We start from the raw sequence: 16034 nt of genomic DNA on the forward strand, positions 1-16034 counted from the left end.
GACCTGTTTCTCTCTTCAGCTAAAAGAATACCAAGGTCACTCTTAGAGCATCGTCCTCAATGTCTAGCATCTCGAACGTCTTAACCGTCTGCTCTAACCACTCATCAGCCTTCAGTGGCTTCTTAGGATCTCCCACAAAAATATCCAGATTGGTTTGGAAGAACTCCTTTTTTAGCAGGAGTGGTCCTATCTCTACAACTGAGGTAGCTGGGGCCTGTGCTAGGTTCTCAACCTTCAGTATGTTTAGTGCCCCTGCTATCTCTCGTGCCAAAGCACCCATGGCCTGTTGTCCATTTGGCTCAGCCACATTTGCCTACCCTGCCCCCTCCTCCTACACCGAAATCTCATCCGATATTGGCATCTCGTGTCTCCTTGGCCTACCACGTCTACCACTGCCCCTTTCACATTCTTACATCCTAATAAAGGTAATATTCGAAATTAGCACAATCACAATTGTGCCGAAGCTAACTCACTCACGTCCTAGGGCAATGGACAATAGTTAATTTGTCACACTCTCAAATTAAAGCATATGACAATCATGCATAAGATCCATAAACGTAATAGGAAAGTTATATTTCATTTATCAGAGTTTCCTTTACAAAAGATTTCACATGCATTACATTTTCATTGATATTTATCCTGAAACTATAGCATGTAATTCTAACTCCAAATACAAAAGTAAATGCCCTACAGGCTTACTTCTTTCCAAGCTATTACTTGGTTACAGCAAGAGAAGAGTTCTAACTCTTTTACATATAAAGCCCTCGGCTTGAGTTTATATCTAACATAAAAAATAAATCATCAAAAATGAGCCTTCAACTCCTAAACCTCCCAAGCTAAGATCTTGGAGGCGGCATGTCACCTGTACCTGAAAAATGGTGTCCCAAGTAGGGTGAGATAAAGCCCAGTAGAGATATACTAAACAAGATATGAGAATTAACTAAAATATTAGCATCCGATAAATGTTAGATACATAAGACCAACTTATACACTTTCCATACCCAATCGACATTTGTATCCACGTTTCAACCTATTTCCTTTTATTCATCCAAATCAATTTAAAATGAGATTATAACTCATATTATTAACACTTCAATCAGAAACATCATTCATGCACTTCCATTCACTTGCCATTTTACAGAACTACGTCCGAGGAAACCGACACCCATAAATAGATATGATTTCGGGACTTTCACCCAGGACACTTCGGCCAACTTAGTTATCAATAGAGTCCATCCCCTATCTCCCCCCACACAATAGAGTACATCCTCTATCTCCTATATACAATGTATTAAACATGCTGGCATATACAATGACCCAACAATTCATATATTCAACATTTTAATCCAACCGTCATATTCAATGACATAATTCAATTGATTAGTTTTAATTTACCTAATCATCATGCAGTGTCTACAACAATCAAGACTATCCTCCACCGATAGCCCAAAACAGTTATTTCTAAACAGATAATAAATTTATCAAACAGATAATTTATCAACTTTTCTATAGGTGGGTGTTTATTCAACCCAACCACACCATCTAATCACAATTCTTCCCAATTTCATAATTCCACAATGAATTCACTATTTATACAAATTAGTTATTTAACTCCAAACTAAGGCATTTTCTCCCAAATTCCACAATATTGACCCTAAAGGTCCAAATCTTACCATTTCAACAATTATACACCAATAACCCCATTTTTAAGACCCACATACGCATATGGAGTTTAAAATTGAAAACCCCTCTTTCACAAATCAACACCCAAACCCTAACTTCACCCAAACTTCCCAAATCCAACCATTTATACAAAACGACCAACATTTATGTTAAAGGTCATAAGAATGAGTAGATTATCCCTACCTCAAATGAAAAAGGTCAAAGGAGAAGGAAGAGAAACTTGAAGATGCTCCAAAACCAAACTTTTTCAGATCAATAGATAGCCCAAACCAAGCTCTAACTTTTATACAAAGGAACTAGGGTAGAAAACCTTTAAAACAAGGTGTATTTGTAGAGAGTGAGAGAGAGTGTGTGGAGAGAGAGGCAGCGGGATTTAGGGTTTGGAGAGAAATGGAGATGAAAAAGTGATGTACAATCTCGCTGCTGTGAACTGATATATACAGGGCTCGCTCGTGCGAAGGAGTGGTCGCTCGAGCGACCACTCCTTCGTATACAAAAGGACCTCGCTCAAGCGCAAGAAGCGTCGCTCAAGCGAACAATAAGAAGCTTTAGGTCTGCAGCCCAGATGCACGCTCGAGCACAAGAATGCTCGCTCGAGCAAAGGAACTCAAAACACGAAGCTCACTCGAGCACAAGAAAGCTCGCTCGAGCGAAAAATACCAACCTTCAGGTCAAAAAGAGACGCAAACGCACGCTCGAGCACAAGAGTTCTCGCTCAGACGAAGAGATACATCACACAAAGCTCGCTTGAGTGCAAGAATACTCGCTCGAGCGAATAAGCAAATACCCAGGGCTCGCTCGAGCACAAAAATCCTCGCTCGAACGAAAAAGCCAAATCCTAGGCAGCAACCATTTGTTTCAACTCATAACCAACCTGTTTCAAACTCGCCCAACACATCCCAAAACTCAAATACAAGGAATTAAAGGATGTAAACAAGATATAAACAACTACAAACAACTACGGAACCCGAGTCCGGAATACAATAAACGACGGGAAAAAATCGGTATCGCTATCTAGACACCCCATTTTTGACCGTTTTCAAGACTTGGACGTCATCGTTTGAACACTCGATGATTATCCATGCTCATGTTCGTTTTGAGTTCCCGGAGGTTTCAGCCGCGCTCCTTGCCTCAAGATCTCTCAACTTGTCTGTTTTGTGCTTGGTTGTGAACCGAACACTTGTGTTTTTGGCTTCTGAGGGTAGGAAGTAGCCTGTTAGCCATCCCCTCAACCCACTGGCCATGGCCTGAGGCCACCAACCTTGTTTTCTTGCCATCGGCCAAATGTATTGGTCGATCGGCACTGTATTTGGTCGGTCGGCCATTTTCTTGGTCGATCGGCCACTTTTCCTGGCCGAGGTATTTTCTTTGCCTTTTTCAGGCATTGTGCATGCCAGCTGTGCCAGCTGGTGAGCACAAACTCTGCCCTTCATACACGTGTATGGAGGGATTTCATCCTTACACTTAGCTTCCCTTGGAAGCTTGGGATTGGATTTCCTATAAGAGGAGAGCCTCCCCTCCCTTTCTGGAGGTTTAGCCAACTGATATAGAATATATATATCACTCTTTCTCTATATCTCCTCTCTCTATATAGTTGTGTGTGTAATAGTGTTCTAAAGGGTGTTTTGTTCATATTTTTGCACTAAAGCACCTAGTGGTACACTATCCCCTAGTTACTGAGGTGCTAAGGAGTTGTTTTCAGAGTTTTTGGGTTGGTTTTGATCAAAAGGAGGTGTTGGAGTTGGTGTTCTTGAAGTGTTCTTCAAGGGTGAGAAACTACTCTTTTATACCCCTTTCTTGCTTAAGTTTTTAGCCTATCTTGCATATTGTTTTAAGCTTCAACTATAATTGATAAAAGTTCTAATTTTGTGAGCTTTAGATCTTTGTTTAAGGTCATTTTGAGGCTTGGGGTTGTTTCCCCCCTCTTAGGCCTTGTTAGGCCTTGTTTTAGGCCATCCATCTTGGCCCTTGCTTTGAGCTTTGCATGACCTTTTTACCACTGAAATCCAGAGGATTTTCAGTGGTGAAAAGGTAGTTTTGGTGTCCTAAATAGGAAAGGGTCACCCCCTTTCCTTGTTGTCTTGAATACTAGCATAAATGGCTTATGTTAGTGGCTTGTATGCTTAGCTTGTTTTAGCTTCATTTCAATATATATTAGGCTTTGTTTTGCCATGATATAGCACTATTTTAAGTTGGTTTGGACATACCATGCATGCTCCAGGCACTTGTCTTGTAATCCCATGATTTGCCTTAACATGCATTATGCTTTAAGCCATGTTTCTAACATGATTTTGGCTCGGCTCCATGAAACTTTTAGTCTTGTTGTAACATGCTTAAGCTCTGATTTGAGTTGTTTTGACCATATATGCCATGCTTTGTATAGCCACCATGCATTTTAGCATGCTAGCTTTGAGTGTCCAAGTCACTAGCATGCTTTACTTGGCTCATTTCAGTAATTTGGAATCACTTGTTATGTTATTTTAGTCCATATAGTATGCTCATATACTTGCATTTGTTACTCCTTTATTGTTTTGAAGGGTTTGTGTTTTATGCCTCATGAATGTGCCATTGTGTATGCCATCATGCTTAGGTCTTCGGGATGCCATCTAAGTGGGTTTTTGGGCTTACTTTGACACGCCATAACTCTGATTTTGGTTGCTTAAGTCATGCCATGTTTGGTTGTGTTAGGTGTAGTGTAGCACCTCTTTTGTGGCCTTACATGCCTCATATTTTGGCATTGTGTTCTAGCTTGTGTTGGCTAGTTTTGAGCTCACTTTTGGTCTTGTTCAGACCTACCTTGGGACTATTTTAGGTCCCCTCGGCCCTTTGGGGCTTGCTTCATGTAGCCTTGGTTTGAGTCCCTTGGCTAGTTTCAAGTTTTGGGCTTTATTGCATGCCTCACTCGCAATATTTGGTTGATTGGGCATCATCTCTAACATGATTTCAGAGCTTACCATGTTTATCATATGTCCATATTTGCCCTCCCCTTTTAGGTGCGCTCAAAAGTCGCCCTTTTATGCCTAAGTGTTAGGTTAATTAGCATGCATGTTTGTATGTATATTTTATGCCTTTGTCGCATCATTTTGGCCACTGATTTGGGCCTACTTGAGAGTTGTCCATGTTGGTTTAAGTCCATCCATTGCATGTTATTGCATGCTTGCCTTGCATGACGTTACATATTTGGCTTATTGCATGTTGTTGCTTGCTTAAGTTGTATTGCATTTGGCATGCCCCTTTTGTTAAGTTGCTTTGCATTTTGCATGCATTGTCCCTTGCATGTTGTTGCATGCCTGCCTCGTATGTTGTTACATGCTTGCCTATCTTTAAATGTTGTCACATGCCTTGTATGTTTGTATGCTTGTCTAGGTTACATTGCATGTGGCATGCTTGTTACCTTTAGCCTTGTATGACATGATCATTAACATGCTCATGTTGCACTAGTTTTGCTAACATATTTACATCCCATGCCTCTTGATAAACCATGATAGAGGTTGGGGTCCTTTATATGTTTTATGTGCATTTCATTTGACATTAAAATGCACACTTGGCTCCTTTGGCCATCATGCATTGAAATGCATAATTGGTGGCCTGAGAGTCGAAAACCATACTCTTTTGAGCTTTAAACATGATAAGAAGGGTGGTTGTGTAAACATTTCCTTGGAAATGCATTGCCATGCTCTGTCTGTCCTCTGTTACAGCAAAAATAGGATTTTGCAGGAAGAGATGGTCGGTCTGCCATCTTCAGTGCCAGCCGGCTATGCATTGTTGGCCGCGATCCCCACAAATAGTCGATGACCAGTTCCTATTGGTCGGTGGCCTTTACTTTCAGCCGGTGACATCCCACAATGCCCAGAAGGTGATTCGGAAGCATCCTTGAGACTTGTGCAGTTTTCAGAGGTGCAGAGCAATGTAAATAGAGGCAGCATGAGCATGGCGATGGATTTCCGAGCAAAGCCGTCCGAGCATGCATGCATCCCTCTTCTCGAGGCCTCTTTACTGCTTTTGTAGCTTAATTAATTTGGTTAATTAGTTAAGTGTTTTTTAATAATTAATTAGTTAGTTAATTAGTTAATTTGTATTATTCTTTCGTTCCCTCCGTCGAGAGGGCGCAATTATGTAATAAACGTGCGTGTGTGTGATGCATGTCTTCCAACTCCACTTCTTTCTCCTTTTTATTTAACCGCTTATGATGGTTAGATGTAGGGCATATTTCCATTAGCATACATTATGCTATGCATGTTTGCATCATTCATCTGTATTGCATGCACCGGGCTCGACGCATCATACTAACTGCATTGTATTTCAAATTCCAATTTGAATGCATGTATCAAATGTAGCATTCACATGACATCTTAGAATAGCCGAGCCTATTTCTAGTCGCATTTTGCATGTGTTGCATTAGCCATCTTAACATGGACTTGGATCATACATTTGATTACTAACATGTTCTTTGTTTCGGCTCGGAGTACATTGTGAGTGTTTATGCTTTAGCATCTTGCATGTATGTGAGTATTAACATGACAACATGCTTTCCATGAGGCTAAGTGCTTATATGATATAACTGCCTGAATGCCTGTGGGTGAAGGTTGGATTGCTTGAATCGGGACAATTCATTGAAATCCGTGTTTTGGCCTATTTGCGAGTAGCAAAATTCAAAACCATTTCCAAACAAACGGATATGCGATGCTTTGTTCCAAGTTAGGCGATCTAGTCTATACTTGTTTTACTGTGTGCATCACGTAGTAAAGATTAGTCAATTAACCGGAATAAGAATGCATGTGTTTTCAAAAACTCGATATCATGTTTAGTACAGGCTGATCTTTGATCGGGTGAGCAGGGGTGCTCATAGATGACCTTCCCCAATCGTACCCAAGTTCCTGAGCCGAGACAACTTTGGTGATGACGGACACGTGGCCTTAGGCACGAGTCAGGGTTTCCTAAATGTTTCCAAAATAAAATATTTAGGTGGCAACTCTGTATCTGGCAAAGCAGTCCATGTTTGGCACTTCTTTCTTAAAAATCAATTTTCCAAAACAATTTGCCGGATTTGGACTCTTTGGTGATTTATCGGTCTCGCATTGCACTTTGCAGGATTAGATTTAGAACCGTGACATTTGAGTACGAACTGTAGCATGAGGCCCTCGGGGCGCGTCTACACGCTATATAATTCATTTCACATAAGCACATAGTCAGATAAGCACATACATATTTTCTTTCTAGATAATGATTGTCCCATGACGTTGCTAGAGTTCCAATCAGAAATAGCAGTGATTAAGTGCTCTTCTGACTAGACTCTCAGGAACTCACAGACCCAATCAACATCTCAGAAATCAAACCCCATACCCATATAATCATATAAGCATGTTATCACATAGCACGCCATCATACAAATATCTGTATCAAGCGAGATAAATCCACTGTGGTACTAACCAGTCCCCACGGACCCAAAGTATTTGAACCCGGTACACTCTGATTCCAAGTTGTAAAGCCTCGAAAAATTGAGCAGGATATATCTATTTATGCAACAAACCCACCTGATAGACAAACGCATATATATAGCTAACTATTCCATATATCCATTTCCATTTAATCCCAAATGCCAAATACATTCTGTTCACATCTCAATGCCCCAATTCCTATCCCAAGCATGCATTTTACAACAAGTATGAAATGGAAGCCAAACAGATAATAAGTGTCCTACAAGCTTACAAATTTATCTAAGAACATTCTTGGTTACACAATATGGAGTTTCAACTTAATACAAATACAGCCCTGGGCTTACATTCAATAAATAACCATAAAACAAAAATGGAGCCTCAGCTCCGAGTCCTCCTAAGTCAGTGCCTTGGCGTAATGCACTACCACTGTCATTTTTAACAGTAAACTGGAAGACTCGACACCTAACCGCGTGGTTCTACACCCCCTACCCAGATTCGCTAAGTCTTTATCTTTTCGCAAACAAATACATTTTCAAACATTTCTAAAAAATAGATACATTTCCAATGAAATGAATGTAATGCAATGTCCAATGCAACAAATAAGGAATATGGTTCAATCTACCTAAGTCTCAAGCATTTCTACAATAATCATGGCTATCTTCTACCAATAGCCCAAAACAAATATCTCTAAACAGATATTTAAACAATTGAATTCCAATTTTTTTTGATAAATACAATCTATTCCACATCTCATCAAATGTGAACAACTACACTAGTTTTCATATCACAATTACGTCCGGTAACCTCTCAAGGTCCATTTCTAATCGTGTCGGTTTTATTCCAACAGATACATTAAGCAAAATAATACCGTTAATGGCCAAGAAAACATTATTTTCTTTCTAAACTCAATCTCCAAGCATTATTCAACTATGACGTCCTATTTTGATCAAAAGCCCTAAAAGTTAAACATAATTCCTTTGTTTTCTTTAAAAATGTTCTTTTGGTCGCAAATCGGTAAAAATTTCAAAACTGATTGAATCGAAGTCCGTTTTTGTTCAAATTTAAAACATAGCTCTTTCATAACCTCACAAACATATTTCAAGTTTACACTTTCGCAATCTGGGCATCAACTTTTTATTTTTCTCAAAATTTCTCTTTTAAGCAAATAAATCACAAATTTTCCAAAAATTCTAATTAAATTATATACAACTCTAAGATCTATATAATCAAGTAAAAGTGCATAAAGAAGTCCAGGAAAAATCCTTACCTCAAGCCAAGAAGCTTTCAAATTTTTCGGCAACAGAAATTAAATCTGTTCGGAGCCAAACGATGCATTTTCTGCCCTCTATGTTTTCATCCAAAGCACTAGGGGTCAAAAATGACTTACACTAGATCAAACCCGGGAAAAACCAAGTTGGAGCCCTTTTTCTTTCTTTCCACATGGCAAGAACCCAAAAGTTGAACAAAATATATATTTGATTACTATTTATAGATATTTCTAGATATTTTCTTTTTTGTTGTTTTGTTTTTAATTAAACAAATATCTAACCATATATATATCAATTAAAAATACATTTCAACATTTTTAATGACAAAAGCAAATATAATATTTGCTCACCATAAAATATATTTCGTTTAATGGTATACACCATAAATATTCATAACTCTTTTATGGAAATCAAATAATAATAATAAAACCACAACAATATTACATAGTTACTAACAGGTCACGATTCAATCAATTGGGTCCAAAATGAATGGAGTTCAATAATTTCAAATAAATCCTCAATTGAGATTAAAGTATAAACTTAATTTGATTCAACTCGTTACAACTCTCCCCTCCAAAAAATCAGATAATATTTTTCATTAAAGTTGTGGATATCTATTTATATTGTAACAACCTCAAAATAATACATAAATCCAACACCTAACAGTTCTATATAAATGAAAGATAGATCACTTTTCCATACATACATCAGAGTTAATATTACAAAAGAGGATTTCATATAGGTAACAAATGTTTACAACAATAATAAAATGCCCTGCGGGCCTACATCTTTCCAAGTTGCTACTTGGTTACACATAATAAGAGTTTTAACTCTTTTACCAGTAAAGCCCTTGGCTTGCATTTACATGAAATCAATAAAACAAATAGCAAAATAGAGTCTTCAACTCCGACAACTTTCTAAGCAAAGGTCTTGAACTTGGCACGTCTCCTGTACTTAAAAATGGTGTCCCAAAAGGGTGAGCCAAAACCCAATAGAGATAAACTAAACCTAATATGAGAAATAACTAAACCATTATCATTCGACAAATGATTAACATGTGCAGACCAATTCATACCCTTCTCATCTCCTGACAACAAATACATCCATGCCACCATCCACTTCCCTTATTTAGCCAATTCAATTCCTCAATATGGTTCATTATCTAACCAAACAATTTAGGTGAGACTACAGCTTGACTCATTAATACATCCGCTATCCATGATTCAAAATGAGACTACGTCTCATGTAATTAATACTCCAATTAACAATTCTATTCATGCACTTCAATTTATAAGGTTTCGGGACTTTCATCCCGGACATTCTAGCCAGCTTAGTTATCTATGGAGTCCATCCCTCATTATCTCCCAATCAAGGATACATACACAATGTATTTAAGCATATAACCACATATGGAGTACATCTCCCATCTCCTCCCAAACAAAGATACACAAGCAATGTGTTAAAATATATGAACACATATGGAGTACATTCCCTATTTCCTCCCAAACAAAGATACATAAATAATGTGTTCAAGTAACACATATGGAGTACATCCCCCATCTCCTCCTAAACAAAGATACATAAATAATGTGTTAAAGTATATGAACATATATGTGTGTGGAGTGCATCCCCTATCTCCTCCAACACACTGGAGTACATCCCCTATCTTCTTTCTAACAAATGTACATATATAATGTATTTTAGCACTTCATTACATACAATAATCAATCAATACACATATTTGTTGTATTAATCCAACCGCCATATTCAATGACATATTCAATGTAATTAGTTTCAGTTTTCCCTAATCAACATACAGTGTCTACAACAATCAAGACTATCCTCCACCGATAGCCCAAAGTAGTTATCTCTAAACAAATAGTAAATTTATCAACCGATAAAATATCGACACTTTCATGGGTGAGTGATTAAATTACCCAACTACACCTTTCAATCCCATAATTTTCCCAATTTCATGGATATCAACTCAATTTCATATTTTCACATTTTTCCCAAATTAATTATACAAATTAATTTATTTCAAAAATTAGGGCATTTTCCCTTTTTCTCAAATATTGGTCCTAAGACCAAATTCCACCAATTTAACTCTCAAACTCATATTTCCAAGGCCTCAAATACACATAGAGTTATTGAACACAAAAACCCCTCTTTTATAAATTACAAACCAAACCCTAACTTTTTCCAAAGTTACCCAACAACACCAACTAATCAAAATGACAAATATTTAAGTCAAAACCCATAAAAAGGAGTAAGATATCCTTACCTCGAAATTAGAAGCCCAAAGGAGTAGATGAGGAAAAACCAAAGTGCTCCAAATCCACTATTGTTTAGATTAAAACAAAGCCCTCGCGACCCTCTACCTTTCTTACAAAGAACTTAGGTAGAAACACACTAAAAATAGATGAAATCCTAGAGAGAAGTTAAGTGTAGAGAGAGAGAGAGAGAGAGAGAGAGAGAGCTGAATCTAGGGTTTTGAAATCAAAAGAGATGAAAAAGTGAAGTGTTTACCCTCTGCTGTCTATTGATATAACACAGGCTCGCTCGAGCGAAGGATTGGTCGCTCGAGCAACCAGACACAAAGAACCCTCGCTCGAGCGAAGAAAGTCTCGCTCGAGCCAACAATTCAAAGCTTTAGGTCTGCAACCTAGAAGCACGCTCGAGCGACAGAATGCTCGCTCCAGCGAAGAAACCCAAAACACAGACCTCGCTTGCTCGAGCGAAGGAAAGCTCGCTCGAGCGAAGAATTGCAACCTTCATGTTCAGAACCAGACGTAGACGCAAGCTCGAGCGAAGGACTACTCGCTCGAGCCACCAGATACAAAACTCAACTCTCGCTCGAGCGAAGGAACCCTGGCTCGAGCGAAGGATCTATAACACAGAGCTCGCTCGAGCGAAGGACCAAAATTCTGGGCAGCAACCATTTGCTCCCAATCACACCCAACCTGTAACAATCTTGCCCAAAACATCCTATAACTAAAATACAAAGTATTGAAGGACGGAAACAAGATATAACGCACAACTGACATCCACGGAACCAAGTCCGGATACAACAACCAAAGGAGGAAGAACCGGGATCGCTATAACCTCCCCCTTTAAGGAATTTCGTCCCCGAAATTAAGTACAAGTTTTTAAAAACAAGTTTTTCTCAATTCTCAACAATATTACAATTCAAAATTCACATCCTGATCCATTACCAGTCATCCCATCTCTTTTCAAGAGGCAAATTACAACATACGTTCCAACATGCATTTCTTTCAAATCCAACAATGTTCAATATACCTGGTTCACAATTCCATCACATATTCAATGTTAAGGATACACTTATATTGCTACAGTACATTCAACATATACAATGCTAAATTAACTTTCATTTTCAAGGCATATTCCAATAATACTCCCGTAAGCCGAAACATATACAATGTTTTGTAACTTAAGATATATTCAATGTTCTCAAAGTTTACCAATACAACAAAATATTCAACATACGCCCAAATACCCACAAATAGATCTGGATACTTCTCTCGGACCCCTAATTCACTTTCCCTAGTGGCTTCCTCAATCCCGTTATTGTTTCCACAACACTTTAACTAATGGAAAGACCCTGCTTCACAAGACTTGATGACATTGATAACAGTAAAACGCAATCAACCACTACAGTGTTCTGAGACATCCACCGCGTCTCGACTACCGACAATACTCAGACCAGTATTTAGTACTTAATACCCCAACATAGGAAACACGAAAACATTCGCACACAAGGCCTCCGGTGAACTTTCATAGAACGAGGACGTGAAATGAAACACGGTTAATGAACAACAATATGGCACATTAATGCCCCAAAATTTCGAGTCTTGCCAAAGACACACAATATGTAATCAGCAACTCAGGCCAGGTTACATCTAACTCCTTATACTGCCACCACTTAAACACGTCACTTACAACTGGCCACAGCCGAACTCAAAGATTTTTCTCAAATTATTTTCCCGAAAATAGGGATCGCAAATTCACGTTTCGATTCAAAATCATTTTAGTTAATGAAGAGTACTCAATGTCCCTCCAGTAAATCACAACATAACCATCCCACAAAACTCGCCACACTCACGGTGATGACGCAATACCCAAAAATAGGATATCATTTTCAACAACGCAACGACACAAAGGATATCATTGCACACCCCCGTGCCTTACACTACACAAACAAGGACTGAATAAGTTGGAACGGCTCTAGCGGAGTGCCTCACTCACTTTACACAATTTTACTACCTCACTTGTGTTTCCGCTATCCAAACTGGACGACAGACACCTACACCAAGGTGACCTAGCTATACCAAACATCACACCACTCGATCCTATCAGCAACCATACTATCGCCTTACCAAGGCATTCTCCTGGGATTTCCCAAAATCGGTCCCTTTCTACACATCATCTAATAACAACATACGAACCAAGCACTATTACGCATCGCACTAGGCAAAACCTCCTCACTTAATGCAAGTTATCTTACATCCATACTGAATCCCTCATTCAGAGATTTCACTCGCCACCTCCTCATTTAATTAACAAGGGTTTACCACGCCATGACACTCGTTATTACTATGTAACCGTTCAAGCCGAACACAAGCAAACATAGTACCTTCATCCCTTAATGACCTATAGGGTCCACTCTTTATTCCACATTCTACTTGTCACTCATCTCGAGAGCACACTTAAGACACTAAGCCTCCGTGCCAAACCATTAGCCACTACTACCACTGAACCACTGCCTAGAACTAAACCCCGGTACAATCACATGTTGTCGACAAGGCTTTCAAAGACTCACCATCCTAACTCTCCAGAAGAGTAAGAATCCTCACCCTCGCTATTATCCCAAACCTTCATTTGGAAACACCGTACCACTGTGACTCTGCTCACGGGTCACACCCTAACCACGGGTTATACACCTAACCAACCTTACCGACAGCATCTCCAGACCTAACCAGTATTAAGGTACATACCTAACACATTTAAACATAGCGAAAGAACCCTGAATCTTAAGAGAACATCCATTGTACTACTACTCGGAATATAACACCAGTTGCTCACAACACGCCACACCCCGATGCCAACAACCACAATCTTAATGAGAGGCTAACACTCCCTCAAAATAAAATAACCAATCAGTATGTTATTGCAAATTTGGCAACGTTGCCTACCATGAAGGTACAAGTCTATTCTTAACGAAATTATGCGCTATGCCTCCGTAAAACATCATATTAAATATACAAGATCTAGTGGTAATCGCACACTTCACATCCTCTTGAAGAGTCCTCACGACAGTAGGCCACAAACTCTACCACACACATAAGGTTAAATAGGTAACACCCTCGAAATTTCGCACACCGAGCAAGTATAACTGTTCTCGCCCTTTAGTAGTCCTGACCAGGACACGCATCCCTCAACAATTCTTCCTAATTTCAAAACATGGCTCACCAGCCCTCATTCTCCCAAACCAAACCACATGCATACAGATGCATTATTATAAAAAATTTACGGTTTCACAACAACTTATTATATTAATAAAACTTTAGAGCCACAACATGCTCCAATCCGCCCAATCCATGGGAATTAACAAGGAAAGGCATATATATAAACAAGTAGTTTTGATGTTTCAACATTTCCAAAACACATTGGTTACACAACAGAACCCAATGATTATAAAACGATAATTCACCGGTTACAAAACGGATTAGTCAAAACAAAACCATCCCATCGGTATTACCACTGTTACCGTCCCCCACTGGACCGCTAAAGTTGGTCATCCCCAAACCCAAGATATCCTACGAGCTTATAAGCCACAGACAAGAACTACTGATATGCCCCATCTGGCCACACCTGGAACAACTGCATATCTCCCCAATTGGGGCTTGGGAACTCGACTCACCCAAGGCCCTCGAAGTTTGGCCCGTTTGTCCCCCATAACGGTACTGCCCCTGCCCAGTCGAATAAAACTGAGCCCGACTAGGTTGCAAAACCCCTAAAGAAGCCCCTGGCTGGGTACAGAAACGTCTGATATGACCTGGCTGATTACACACCCAACAAGTAAGCGGTTTCCAAGTACGTGACTGATTCAAAGTCTGAACTAATGGGGACCCCAACGATTGCTTCCCCAATGAGCATCCGATTAATCCAAAACCTGGTTGGCTAGATGATCCTGGTGGTGTAACTACTGGTCGAACTGCCAACCCTGCCCTCTTCCTCTATGGGCAAACCGATGACTTGTGGCCCAGCTGACCACATTTGAAACAACCATCAGACCCCCTACTCTGAGATTGGCCTGAAACCTGAACCTCTCTGGACCTCCTAATAGAAGAGTCCGAAACCCCCGGCGAAGAACAAGACTTAGCTTGGGACTGAGCATGTTTTCGCCTCCACCTCTTACCGGGCCTAGAGTACCTATAAATAGTAGGAGTTACCGAGATGACCTCCTCCCTAATCTGATCATCACTCACAACCATGGCCTCTTCCCTATTTTGTCCCATAGCTAGTACTGCTGCCTCTACATGAGCTGCCACCTTAACAAGCACACCATAGCTCCTATGCCAAGACCGAGCAATCCTTTCTCGGATATCGTCACACAGCCTACTCTCAAACTCTGAACAACATAATTCCTCCGTCTCCATTAATTCTGGGGCAAATCTCGACAGGTTAGCAAACCAAGCCTCGAACTGTACCAAAGGTATAGTACCTTGGCGTAACTCCACAAACTGTTTTCGCAACTCTTCCCGTGCGGAAGGAGGGAAATCAAAACTTCCTCGTCTAGGCATCCTAGTGAAGGTAACAAAGGTATTAGCACATTTACAAAAGTGTCGAAGTTAACACACTCACGTCCTAACATGATGGACAATTATAATTCATTCCACATAAGCACATAATCACATAAGCACTTACGAATCGCATTTCCGGATAGTGACCGTCCTGTGGCGTTGCTAGAGTTCCTAGTTAGAAATGGCAGTGATCAAGTGCTTTTCCAACAGGATTCCCAGAAACCCAAGGATCCAATCAATATCCTAGAAACTAAATCTCACACCCATATAATCACATAAGCATGTTATCAATTTAAACACATAACATCATACACAAGTCTCTAACAAGCGAGACAAACCCATTGTGGTACTAACCACTTCCCACATATCCAAAGTGTTCGAACCCGGTACGCTCTGATACCAAGTTGTAACGCCCTCAAAATAATACATAAATCCAACATCTAACAGTTCTATATAAATGAAAGATAGATCACTTTTCCCAATCAAGGATACACAATGTATTTAAGCATATAACCACATATGGAGTACATCCCCCATCTCCTCTCAAACAAAGATACACAAGCAATGTGTTAAAATATATGAACACATACGGAGTACATCCCCTATCTCCTCCCAAACAAAGATACATAAATAATGTGTTAAAGTAACACATATGGAGTACATCTCATATCTCCTCCAAAACAAAGATACATAAATAATGTGTTAAAGTATATGAACACATATGTGTGTGGAGTGCATCCCTTATCTCCTCCCTAACAAATGTACATATATAATGTATTTCAGCACTTCATCACGTACAATAATCAATCAATACACATATT

This window comes from Camellia sinensis, chromosome 3 (genome assembly GCF_055761805.1).
Source record: "Camellia sinensis isolate YWXY chromosome 3, ASM5576180v1, whole genome shotgun sequence".
Classification (NCBI taxonomy): domain Eukaryota; kingdom Viridiplantae; phylum Streptophyta; class Magnoliopsida; order Ericales; family Theaceae; genus Camellia; species Camellia sinensis.